Consider the following 13,685-nt stretch of genomic DNA (forward strand, 5'->3'; position numbering starts at 1 on the left):
TTTGTGCGTGTTTTGCAAAGCCACAATTACCGTCCACTCTAATTGTTCCACAAAATTCAAAAAAAAATATTATATTATTATGTTTAAAAAACAATGATGAGTTTTTGCTTATATTACCATCAAGAAGATAATGGCATTACCACGCATAGTTTCTCTTTTGTTAGACATGGTGCATGTTATGGAACAGAACATGACAGATTATGCATGATAGGTGAAACAAAATGTTTTCCATACCAGTAAAAAAAGTGCAATAATTTCTGAAATGGCCAATTTATTTGAGCTACCTTTGATGGCCAAATTCTATGGTAGTCCTGAGCTCTTGGCTACGTCTCCTAGATAGCAAAGATGCAAGAAGAGAACCGTACCTCCAATGGCGCTCGTGTCGCGTCTCGTCTCTCACTCTCCAGCGCACCACGGAATGGGAGCAGCCATGGCCCGAGACGGCGTCCTTTGCAGTCTGTAGCACGGAATAGGCTGGTGTCCCGCCTGATGGCACGGCGAACATCAGGGCAGCAGCGACACATGAAGAGGAACAGGAAGCAGAGAAAAGAGAAGAGGCGTAGTGGGTAGAGTCGTTTCCTGGTAAAGAAAGCATAAAGTAGAAAAAGTAGAAAATGACATGTGGACCGACAAGGGTTGGTGAACTGTGATGTATTTATAACCTCCAAGCTATATGGTGGAAATTAATTATGAAATGAAAAGGGAAAAACCTCCCCAATCTGCTCTATCTTCTTCCCCTGTCTCCCTCTACCTCTCGCTCCTCTGTTTTGCTCTGTCCTACTGATTTCAGCGAGTCTCGCCACCAACGTTGGGTTGTGACAAGTTGGTATTAGTCGCTTTCGGTCTTGGGGTTCTTCTCCACCGTCTGTGGGTTAGTGCTGGTAATTCGCTTGAGTTGGTGCTTTTCCTTTGGATTGCGTCATAATCCTCTGCTCGGGTTCAGTCGTGATCGACAGCGTTCCACCACTGCACCGGCAAAGCAGAGTGTCCAAGTCCGCCAAGTGGTTGCCACGATGGAGTCCATGGAGGAGCGCTTGATGGACGCCATGAAAGCTGTCGCGGCTAAGGTCGACGGCATGGACGACATCGCCAAGCACCTCACGCAGATCGACCTCAAGTTGGCGCAGCAGGACGAGCACTTGGATTGCGTGCAGACCAAGGTAGATCGCTCCATGACTTCCCTCGGCCAAGTGCAGGTGGCTCGCGCCTTGAAGGTCACAGCGGCTGCGTCTCCACCATCCCCATCCACTCCGTGTCAGAAACTGATCTTACCGACTCTAGACTCGTCATCGACGGCTTCTTCTGTGCAGCCTCCACCACCTCGTACACCCCAGCATCAAGTATCTCATCATGATCCTCAATTAGATGTTTTGCATACAGCTAACTTGGGGCATCGCTACTGGACTCCTAAAATGGATTTTCCTAAGTTTGATGGTACTAGGGTTTGTGTGTAGATTGATAATTGTGAGACGTATTTCTCCTTCTATCAAATTACTGAGGGTTTTATGGTCTCCGTGGCTACACTAAATTTAGTTGGGGACGCTGCTAATTGGTACCTAGCATGGAAACTTGAGGTGGGGTTGCATGACTGGCCTATGTTAAAATCAGCAATCTCTTGGTGAATTTGATGTGCATTTGCGCAGTGTTAAGATGGATGAATTGTTGTTGTTGACCTAAACCGGTACTGTGACTGAATACCTCTCTAAATTCAACGAGTTGGTCTATCAAATTCGACTGTATGATCCCTTGTTTTGAGGTTCAGTTGTGATTAATCACTTTATTTTGGGTCCGAAAGATGAATTGCGTTCATTTAAATGTCCAAGCTGCACAACCTACTTCTGTTACTCTTTTTTTTTTGAACGACTCACAAGAGACGGTGTGAAATTCTATTGATAGAGTAGGAAAAAATTACAAGATTACAACCCTGAAGGTTGTAACCAGGAAAAAGGAAAAAAATATAACACCACCCACACATCGACAGCGCCAACACACAGGTCCGGGAGAAGGTTAGCACCGGACCGTCCGTCGCTAAGCGTGACCGACTGCCGCTAGGCCAACAAAGGAACACAGACGAGATCGCCCAAAAAACGCCCTTACAACCAACACAAAGCCCAACTCCATCCTAAGCGTGCTTGCACCAATCGTTCGAGTAGTTTCGGCAAGGGGATGCCTAAACGACGTCTCCAAGGAGAGAAGCGACGGAAAACAGCCGCCACTGTCTGTCAGGGTCTGGAAAGAGGCAAGACTGGGCTTTCGCCCGGCAACCACCCTTAAGGGATGAGACAGCATGACAACGCCCTCAGGAGGGGGAATAAACCATCGTTGTCGGTCCGGCCAAGGCCGGGCTGGGTTTTCACCCGCCGCTCACCACATGCGAGTCCATGGCTGACGCACCGATGCTCCACCACTCATCCTTTGGCGACATGTGGGACCACTGCACCGGCGCCCCCCCAGCCAGCCTTCATGTGCCGAAGACCACGCTACACTCACCGGCAGCTCCTCCTCGCACTGTGGTCACCTCCTCTACCACCGGTCGCGCCTCCTCGCACCGCACCGGCCTCCTCCACCACCGGATGCGCCTCTCGCGCCAATCCGGCCTCCCGTCATTGGCCGTGCCTCCCACGCCAAGCCAGCCTCCACCGCCGCTGGCTGTGCCTCCCACGTTGTGCCTGTCTCCGTTGCATCAGCTATGCCTCTCTGCGCCAAGCCGGCCTCCAACCCCTCCTCCAATCGCTGCCGCGCCAGCCAGGTGCGGCCGTCTGCCACGCCCCCAGCTAGCTGTCCGAGTCCGCCATGCCTCCTCCCACCGCAGCCACGGTAGCCACTACTGCCATCGGCCAGCCACCTTGTCGCCATCGTCCAGCCGCTGTCGCCGCCACGACAGCCGCTCCTGCCACGGGTGCACCTCGTTGCCACAGCAGCCCCCAGCCGTTGCTGCCGTCGGCCAGCCACCTGCTGTCGTTGTCGTCCAGCCGTTGTCGCCACCGTCACCACGAGCTCTGCGACATTGCCACCGACGCTGTTGCCGCGAGCTTGCCCCGCACCAGATCCGCCCTCGGGGGGGGGGGGGGAGGGGGATCCGCCTCCGACCGACCGGATCCCAGCCAACACCTCCCCGTCGCCGTCTCCTCCTTCCGCCAAAGGCACCGCATGGCCGTGGCCACTGTCGACGTCGCGTCGTTGCACCCTCTCGCCAAGCTCTCGCCTCAGACGTTCACACCGTCACCTCCACAGCCGTGTCCTGCTGTCTCACCGGCCTCCACCGTTGAACCGTCCTCTCCACGTCCGCACTGCATCCTCCACATCCGCACCGCCGCCACCGGCTCAGGAGACCGGGTCTGGCAAGGGGCGCCAGACCCGGCTTCGCAGCAACGCCGCCGCCACGCCGCCGTACCCCAGCACCTCGCTGTCGTCACCAGCACGGGGGGCCGGCCTCCCGCACCGAGGAGGCAGGATCCGGACGGTAGGGTGCCGGATCTGGCGGGGAGGGCGCCAGACCGGCGTCGCCGCCTTGTCGTCACCACCCGGTCCACCCAGCCACCGAACTCGTCACCTTCGACGCCGGCGACTAGGCCGTCACGCGACGTTGTCCCAAGAGCTGACCGGGGTCGTGGGCTCCGACCCCACGACTTCGGGGGAGAAGGAGGCCCCACCGCCGCCATCCTTGCGGCTTCCGTGCGGTTTCCAGTGGCCTGCTCGGGTGGCGGTGAGGCAGAGGAGGGAGGTGGCCGGGGGTGGTGGCGCACCGGCGGTGGTCACCACCCGTGTCGCCCTTGTCTCACGCTCTTCTGTTACTCAAGCTTTGTCTGTGCCTATATATACATGCACAAATTAAAATCACACTCTCCACACATCAAATCAGCAAGATCATAGCACACTTTGCCAAATGACGAATTTTTTTCCGTTTGGCGCCGCTGTGGGAGAAGTTCTTTGAAGGGCACCGCGGGCTCTACTCCGTCTATGTCCACACCGACCCCGGCGAGGCCTCCGATCCGTCTTCCATCACCGCACTATCCCCAGCAAGGTACGTCTACCTAACCATACACATTGCTTAATTATCATGTATATAATTACCTGATCATAAGCACCTGATTAACCAAACTATCCATAAGCATCGGCCTCCCTATCCAGCTAGCCTTATATCTCCTTTCTCTCGATCTCTCTCATTCTCTCTCGCTGTCTCTCTTGCCTCTCTCTCTCTCTCTCTCTTGCTTCTCTCTATTGCGCATGGCGGCCCGGCAGAGGCATCAGCGGCGGTGCAAGAGGGGAGGCGGCGGGCGACAGGCCGCGGGGGCGCCCTCCCCTCCGTCGGATATGACGGGAGGGGAGGCAGCGCACCTCGCCGACGGTTGTAGGCGGTGCCCTCCCCTCCATCGGATCCGGCGGGAGGGGAGGTGGCGAGCGGTGGTAGCACCCTCCCCTAACCACCGGCGACAAAGCAGATGGTGGAGCATGAAGCCCGAGGGCTAGCCCCTCTCCCTCCCACATCTCCTGTAGATTTTCTTTAGATGTTTTGGTGGATTTGTGGATGATTTTGTTGTTGAGTATGTTCATTCTGTGATGTCAATCGATTTTGGTGACGATTTGTGGATGATTTGGGGTTTTCAATTTGATTTGGGAGTGACGGTGCTTAGTGACTTTGGCTCGATTCGAGCCGGTTGTTGGTATTTCTTAACGACATTAGTAGAAATATAATTCACAGCAATGGTGCCCGAAATACTCCTGGTATATTACGGTTACAGAGTTTATCCGCAAGCGCACGGATATACCAGTGTACCATTTCACCCGAGAGTATTCCAAGGGTATCGTATTTGTTTTAATCCCGTGGGATGATTATAGCAGAGAGAACCGTACTAATAATTTATATATATATTACTTGTAATAACCATAGTCTAGCAGGGGTTAATATAAGCAAAGGGTAGAGTGACACACAAGCATAAGACTACTCATTCTCATAGTAAATTATTTGAGCTAAGTGGAAAGAAAATAGAAAAGAATCTATTCATATACTTCTAGTATTCATATTATACATACATCCTAGTCATAAGATTAACTAGCTAATACCCTCTTTCCAATGCCCTCCTGGTACTTCGAGAAGCCACCCCTAACTGCCGAGTTCCTTACGATTGCCCGTCATGACCATACAACCAGGGCTAAATACGGAGGAGTACCCTCCCCATGAAATTAACTTATGACTATATACACGCGCGGAGGAATACCCGTACTGAGCTGTCACCATCAGCGGCCTACCTCTCATCCGCAGCATATAACCCCAAATAATGATATCCCATAATTTAGACACCATGCCTAAACTACCAGATACTAATCTAATATCATCGTCATGACAGAGTAATTGCATAAGCAAACACTATACATGTTCCATTGCATCTCCCAGATAAGCTAGCAGTATAATCAATATAATTCGAATATAAAGTAAAATTAGCATTCATATACTTGAAAAGTATTACAATACTAGAAATGTATAAAGAAGAATATTCTAAATAAAGTACAAGTCTTACAAAAGAAGAAATGAGAGCTGCTAGAGCCATACCCGAACTCTTCCGAAGACTTCCGGACTTTGATTTCTATTCTATTCCTACTCCACTAGCTTGAGAATACTAAACTAAGCTTGAGAGAGTATGAGAGAGCTTTGCTTGAAGAGTGTGGAGAGAGTGAGGATGGCAACTCCTTTTATAGCCTCCCAATGACGGTTATGGCAGTTGGAATGGTCTTGCCCTCTAACCGTCATTGGGGTGTAATCCTGGACGTCCACGCCAAACCCTGCATCCAACTGAGCAGGTGGGGGTTCGGTCAAACCATGGGCCGAGCGAAACCAGCCCAATTTCGACTGGCGGCCTCCCCTCTTGATATACTTTGTAAACTTGTGAATTTTGGCCCAATTTGTCATGTCATTTCTGAGTTCTTAGCCCATCTTTCCACAAGTCTGATTCTCGACATCGTCCGATTGATTGATCGCTTGTTTTGATGTCGATTCTCCTCCATTTTATGTTCATTCTCTGCAAGAGGTTAGTAATCCTAGTACTAGTGGAATATTTATTATTCTAACACAAATATGCATTGCAAGCATAACTAGTTCTCCTTTATTTTGGTAGTATTGATGGTCGAAACTGATCACTAACGATTGTCAACACTGGTCCTCTTTTTTTTTTTGGCTCGAGCAAAGCTGAATGTGCCAGTCCAATTTTCATCATAGGTGCCGGTTGCTAGTATTGGTGTCGACCAATAGGTGTCGGTTGGGAAACCGGCACCTATGGCCCGTTTTGTAGTATTGTCTGCGAGTGAATTTAAAAAAGATTATAGGTCTTGTGGAATGCCGAATGTGTGCTATATTAATTATTAGTACGGTTCTCTCTGCTATGATCTTCCCACGGGATTAAACAAATACGATACCCTTGGAATACTCTCGGGTGAAAAACTAGAATGGTATATCCGTGCGCTTGCGGATGAACTCTGCAACCATAATATACTAGGAGTATTTCTGCGTCATTGCTGGGAATTATATTTCTAGTAATGTCGTTAAGAAATACCAACACGGAGCCGAACTGGGGGGAGCCAGAGCCGGCGGCGTCGTGCGCAGCCAGGCCCATGCCTCTCCCGCCACCAGCGCCGCCTCCGCCGTCCCGTCATCGTCGTCGCCGCCATCCCGTCGTTGTCACCGCCGCCGCCGCCTCCATCCCATCGCCACCTCCATCCCATCGCCGCCTCCTCTGCCCCTCCGCCTGGGAGCTAGCCTCCTTCGATGGCCTAGCCGCGGGCGGTGGATCCGGCCTGGAGGAAGCCAGATCCAGCGGCGCCTCGTCCCCACCACCAGCGACGTCGCCTCCTCCGCCGATGTCGCGACTGCCCCAGCTGGTGCTGCATCAACCACCGTTGGCCTTCTCCGCTAGTGCCACGACTACCCCAACCGGCGCCTCGTCCTCCTCTGATGCGGCGCCCGGCCAGCGCCGCTCCGTCCCGATCTGGCCGCGCGGGGGAGGGGGCGATGGGCCAGATCCGCTAGCGACGACGCCGGCTCTTCCGCCTCCGGCCATTGGTGGCGCCGGAGCCACCTCGACGCGTCGCCGTCCCTCCGCATGTTTCCCGTCAGGGCCCCAGCCGTCGGGTGTTGGAGGGGGTAGAAGGCCCCACCGCCGCCGTCCTTGCCGCCGCCTGGCTTTGCCGGCGGCTGCTCAGGTGGCGGCGAGGCAGACGAGGCGAGGGAGAGAAGGCTGGCAGCGGGGCGACCTCGAGTCGCCTCCCGTGTTGCCCTGGAGCGGAGCGACACGGGGGCTCGGGAGCTAGTCCACGGTCTACTTGTACCTCATCAACTCCACCACCAAGGTGTACCTCGAGTCCTACGTCTTGCCAGGCACGCGGGGCGCGGCCGGTATAAGCGCAGCATGAGCCCCGTCATCACTGCCGCGCAGTGGCGCAAGGGCTCGCAGTCAGGGGCCGACCCACACTGGGACATGGGGGTACAGCTGTACCCCAAAATTTTTGGTAACAAAAAAATTATATATACTATGTATACAGATAATTGGGCCAAAATACTTGTAGGCTTTGAAAAAAAAACAATACAACCATCCGTCCAGCCCAATTGGCAGCCCAATAACCCATACAGACAACCCTATCCTTTCCCTTTCCGCCTCTCGTATCGCTTCTAAAAAATAAGAATTGAACGATTGATTAATTTGTTGCACACATAATTTTGTGATTTAGGTTGTAGAGGCTTCAAAAGTATCTTGGACTTGGAATTATTGGTTCTATACTTATATTATTTTTTTTGCAACTGTGAATAACTACACTTCTGTTTTCTTAATGTAGCACACTATCTTATTTTCCTCGTATAGATTGGATCCAATCTTCATGGGTGGTGTAGCCATACAATCACAACGGTTAGTTGTGTCTTCTGTACTACTTTTTTTATTCATTGTTCACTACAAATCATTCACAACAAGTTATGTATAGAGAATGAGATATACTTTGTTCATATATGCATGCCTGCGCTTGGATTAAGTGTTCATTAGTGGTTTGAGTATATTTTTATCATCGAACTAGTTTTCTCGGTACTATATACACAGTCCGTAGTATATAACTTCGTACCCCCATCGTTGAAATCCTGCGTCCGCCACTGCTCGCAGTGGTTCGAGGTGGACAGGGGCCTTGCCGCCGACGTCATCTACTTCCCTGTGTTAGTGAGGCACTGCAGCCGCAACTGCTACGCCGATGAGCACTACCTGCCCACGTTCCTGGGCATCCTTCACCTGTTGCGCATCGCCAACCGGAGCGTGACGTGGGTCCGCACCCGACGAGGTTCACAAGGATGGGGATCACGGTGCCGGACTTCCTCCGGTGGCTCAGGGCCGGGACCGGGACGACATGCGACTACAACAGCGACACCATGACGGCCTGCTTCATGTTTGCGAGGAAGTTCCGTCCAACTCGCTGTGGACCCCCGTTTTTATAACAGGAATCAATCGTGTAAACAGTACCATTTCCCTGGATCAAGTAGTCTGGTACACACGAATTCATAGCTGAAATACCAAGTGCACATACACGAGTGTCTAGTACGAATCATTACATCATAAGCCCGCAGGCATAGTCTTAAATCATCGGACCGAGCGGTCCGGAATACATCCTAAAAATAGAAGTAGATAAGGCAGCGGAGTTAAGGCAGCGGCACGCCATTGCCACAGGCAATGACCGTAACTAAGACCTACTGAGCGCCATCGTCTTCATCACCCTCCTGGTAATAGGCATAGGGATCCTCCGAAGCTTCATCTCCGGCCTCTGATTAAGTTTATATTTGCAAGGGTAAATACCAACCGTACTCAGCAAGCCACCACAGCAACAATGCATATGACAGGGGTATTCAAAAAATGGCTATGGTTCTTTTGCACAAAGCAAGTTTTGTAATTCTTTTCACAAACCTAAGACATAGCACAGACTGATCAAATTTTAGTACCAGTGTTCATATTAAACAATGACGGTTCTGTCCACCATCCATTGTGATCCCAAGGATAGCTTCCCGCCATTGAATCATCATGGTTTTCTGAGGACGTCCACCTTCCCTCCTCTCAGGAAGTGGCTCCATCAGCATAGAAATCATCATGCAATATCCCATCCTACACAAGTTAAGAATTTAGAGTCTAGCCAAGTGTAATACATGTCCCGGTGCTCAATAACCGCGAGCACGGCTATTCGAATAGTTTTAGTTTACTCACACTGCAGTGGATGTACACTTTACCCGCACTCCACGACTGCCCAACACATGAGCCTCGTCCTAACACATGAGACGCGCCACGGCAAAGCTTTTCGATAACCTCGCATTGGCAGTACCCGCTCCATGAACTTTACATCCTCATGCACTCTAGGCGTACACGGTTTCTAGCAGTGAGAGGAGTTCTGGCGCACCAGGGAAGGAAAGGCTCACACATGCATTAAGTTATAATTATGTTTAAATTCTCACATGGCAGTTCTACCGATGGCGACACCACTGTAGACACCCGCCTCGCGGTTCTACCAATGGCTGCCCCACCGTAGAGCCCCTGCCTCACACATCAAGAGACCACTATGCATGGATACTGCCTCTGCTCAGCTATCTACTCCGCTAGGTCTATACTCATACGAGAAGTGCGGTTGTACGGGGGTCGTTTCATGCTTAACTTCATGGCTCGGTCCTTAATTGACCGGGGACGGTACTAGCCTTTTCCGGATACCACCCAAATTCTCCGTCCGCCCCAGTCGAAAACAGTTGTTTAATTTTATTTCTCCTTTCACAAATCATGTCATCTACATCATGGCAATGTGGCGCTCATGTCTCTACATGCCGCCTCTCAATTACCTTCCCAAAGGTAATTGCCCAAGCATATAGCATTTGATAAATATGAGTATGCATGATTCTAGAGTAGCATGTCTAAGCATTTGTCATAGTTGACTAGGGACTCATACGTATTCATGGTTACAAGGGAATAAGGGTAAACAATAATCAAGGCATGGCATAATCACAAGTAGGATGTTCATCATTGCATTCAATTTTATTTGTAAACAAAATAATTTCACAATTGGGATCAACATGTTCAAAGAATAGTAATAACTTGCCTTGCTCAAAGTCTTGCGGGTCTTGACCTTCGCTTGGATCCGCAACTCCCTCGGGCTCTATAGTTACGTGCGAAAATTGATTTGAATTCAGTTAGAATTCAAATAAAAATCCAAATAAATCCAAATGGAAGTCAAATGCGAAAGTCGATTCTTTTATATTAACTTTACTATTCGCGAACTAGGGCGAACCCAATTTCGATTTAAACTATTTTGCGGGTATAAATATTTTGTTATCATAAGTTTTTAATTTAATCTACCCGAGCATTACATCCATATAATAGGTTAGAAATTTCTATCGCGAGCTAAATATCGGACGAAATCCTAGAATTATCTTATAATATTATACGATTTAATTTAGTCTATGACTAAATGATTAAATATAATACACGGCTAAAATCCATAGTAATTAAATCCGAATTTCTACCGTGAATCGATTACTTATAGAGATTACCCAAAAATAATCTATAAGAATTCATCTAATTGTTTAGTTATTAATTACATCTAAATTACTACCGCGAATTGATTTCTTTTAGAAATTACCAAGAATAATCTATAATTTATATTAAATTTTGCAATTCTACGACTATAATTAATCTATAATTAAATTCTAATTATTTTAAATTTTCTAAACTATTAACCTCCCTATTCTATTTCCCTTTTTTCTCTTTTCTTTTCTTTCTTTTTTTTTCTCTTTTCTTTTCTTTCCTTTTCTCTTTTCTCTCCCACTTTTTCTTTTCTATTTCTCTCCTCCCTTTCTTTTCTCTTTCTCTCCCTCCCGGCTTCTTCTCCCTCCTCTCTCTCTGGGCTCTCTCGCGACGGCGACCGAGCAAGGGGAGGAGGCGGCGGCTTACCGACGACGGCGGCGGCGACGGCGGCACAACGACGGCGCACGGCGCGGCGGCACGAAGGCGGCGGTGCGGCGGCACGACGACGGCGCACGACGCGGCGACACGAAGGCGGCGGCGCGGCGCGGTGGAGGGGAAGGGGGAAAAAGGAGGAGAAGGAGGGGGGGTGGTGTGGGATGGAAGGGCGACTGGGGGGCTTATAAGGCACGGGGGAGGGGCGGCCGGCTCCATGACGATGCGACGGCGCGCGGCGCGTGGGGCGCGACGCGGCGGGCGCGCGGCGCGAGGCGTGACGGCGACGGGCGCGCGGCGATGGGACGTCGACGGCGATGGATGGCGACAGCGGTGGCGCACGGCTCGGGGCGGGACGCGACGGGCGACGGCGACGGCGCAGCAGCGGCGATGGGACGGCGACGCGGCGACGGGACGGCGCGGCGCGGCGCGGGGCTCGGCGCGCAGCGATGGGATGGGCGCGCAGCGGGGCAGGGGCGCGGGGCGCGAGGCGACGCGACGGCGCGCGGCGCGGCAGTGGCGATGGCGACGGCGCGCGGCGACAGGTGGCGATGGCGACGGCGACGGCGTCGGACGGCGACGCGACGGGCGGCGGCGGCGCGGGGCGCAAGGCCGGCTAGGGCGCCGTGGTGGGAGAGGAGGGGGAAGGGCTAAGAGACCACATTGAACACCTATGCCGTAATGAATAGTGACTTTTCCTATTTATCCCGATTTTAGCCCATTTTCTATTTAAATATAGCCCTATAAATTCTAATTTTTGTATAAATGAAGTTTACTCCATATTTGTGTTATTCTAACTAAAAATTCACCCTAATTTAATATTACTCATATTTTATTTATATAATTTATTTGAATTTTTAATTAGGGTTAATTCTTGTTCCATCGTACTAAAATTTAATTATTGCTAATATGGTCGCGATAATATTTTATTTATTTCCAACCTCACCTAATCTTTATTTTAATTTATATTTTAATTATTTATTTAGCCAACTTGATTTTTAGGGTTTATTCCTAATTACTTATTCTTTATTCGCGATCAACAAACTCCGAATTCAAAATCCAATGAAATAGGCGAATAAAGTTGGCATGATGCAATTTATTGAAAATTTTTTTGAAAATCCTTATTTTTAGGGTTTTGTTTTTATTGGTCTAATTTTCAGGGTGTTACACTCGCTCACCAGGTTCCTCATATTCCAGGGCCGGCTCAACATTTTCGAGGGCCCTAGGTGAACTTCACGCTATAGAACCTTCAGAAGTTAAGGCTATTTTTGTTAACTTGTAATATCAATAAACATTTCTAACATGGTAAATAATAAATCAAGAAGTTTGCAAGTTGCAATATAGTAATTTGTTCTCGATAAATAATATAGATAGTATGATTGAAAACTTAAAAAACACAGTAGAAACAAAGTACTATGACCTAAAATCAGTGAGGGAAAAATCTATATAATCAAGGGCCTAGGCCTAATGAAAACTAATCCACCATATACCTTAATTTAATTAGCTTATGGACTGAATAGTTGTATACTTGTATCGCTCCCTTGAACGGTTGAACCCAGAACGGTAGAACCCTAAGTCCCTAATCTTGGTAATTTAATGGGGAACAAAAAATAAATTAGAAGAACAGATCAATTCTAATCAGTGAGAAGTATCAATGGATTGGATCATCACCTGATCTAGTGAGAAGGATCGATGGATTGGATCATCAATTCTAATCAATGAGAAGGATCAATTCTAAGCTATTGGGCTAAATACCTATACAGGATATAGACCTAGATCGGGGCCCCCATTTTGGCTGGGCCCTAGGCCATCGCCCTTATGGCCCTGCTCCAGAGCGGGCCCGATTCGTTCCAAAGGTCATGGGCTTTAATTTGGATGATGATGTGCAGTGAACGTTTTCGTTTTAGCCAGGATATACAACTTTTCGCGTTCTTTGGTTTGTTTTATTCGCCTATTCTACAGTCCCAACGTATACATGTATGCAAATTTTGTTTTCCTTTTCTTTCTTCCTGATTTCCTAATGTAAAGACCAAAGGAATGTAATAAAGAGCACAAGAAACTATATTTTTTATGGACACGACTACATGAAGCGTATGCACTCGATAGTGCTAACCAACGACCATCCTTTTTTACCAAATGTAGTATGGTGTGTATCCCCTCATTACCCTTCTTACTAGCTCCTGCCACTTCCATCCTCATTACCCATCTAAATTTCAAATAAAATTCTCTAAAATTACTTATTTGATCTACGATCCGATTACGCCGTTGTGTTCATTGCAATTAAATCTGTACAACAAGATTTTACATGATTACATTATGATGAAAAAAAATTTTATGTTTGTAAATTACTTTTATTATATACGTAAGTTACTTAAATCATATATAAATTACATTTATAATACTCTGAGATGATTACTTTTATTATTGTTTTTAGGTAATTCCGTAATTTGTGCTGATTAATTTAATTTCTATATAGAGTTATGTTTTTATCCCTATAACAAATTTACTTCTAATGTCATGACAATGTTTTTTTTTAAGTTACTTCTATAATATAAGACTTTATTGAATTTATTTTTATATGTCTAAGAAGTAATTTAGTAATATCTAAAAGTAATTTAGATATATTATAAAAGTAATTTATAAATTTTCATCATAATATAATCATGTAAGATCTTATTGTAAAGATTTAATTGCAATAATTAAAATAATATAATCGAATTGTAGATC

Source organism: Oryza glaberrima, chromosome 10 (assembly GCF_000147395.1).
Source record: "Oryza glaberrima chromosome 10, OglaRS2, whole genome shotgun sequence".
Taxonomy (NCBI): domain Eukaryota; kingdom Viridiplantae; phylum Streptophyta; class Magnoliopsida; order Poales; family Poaceae; genus Oryza; species Oryza glaberrima.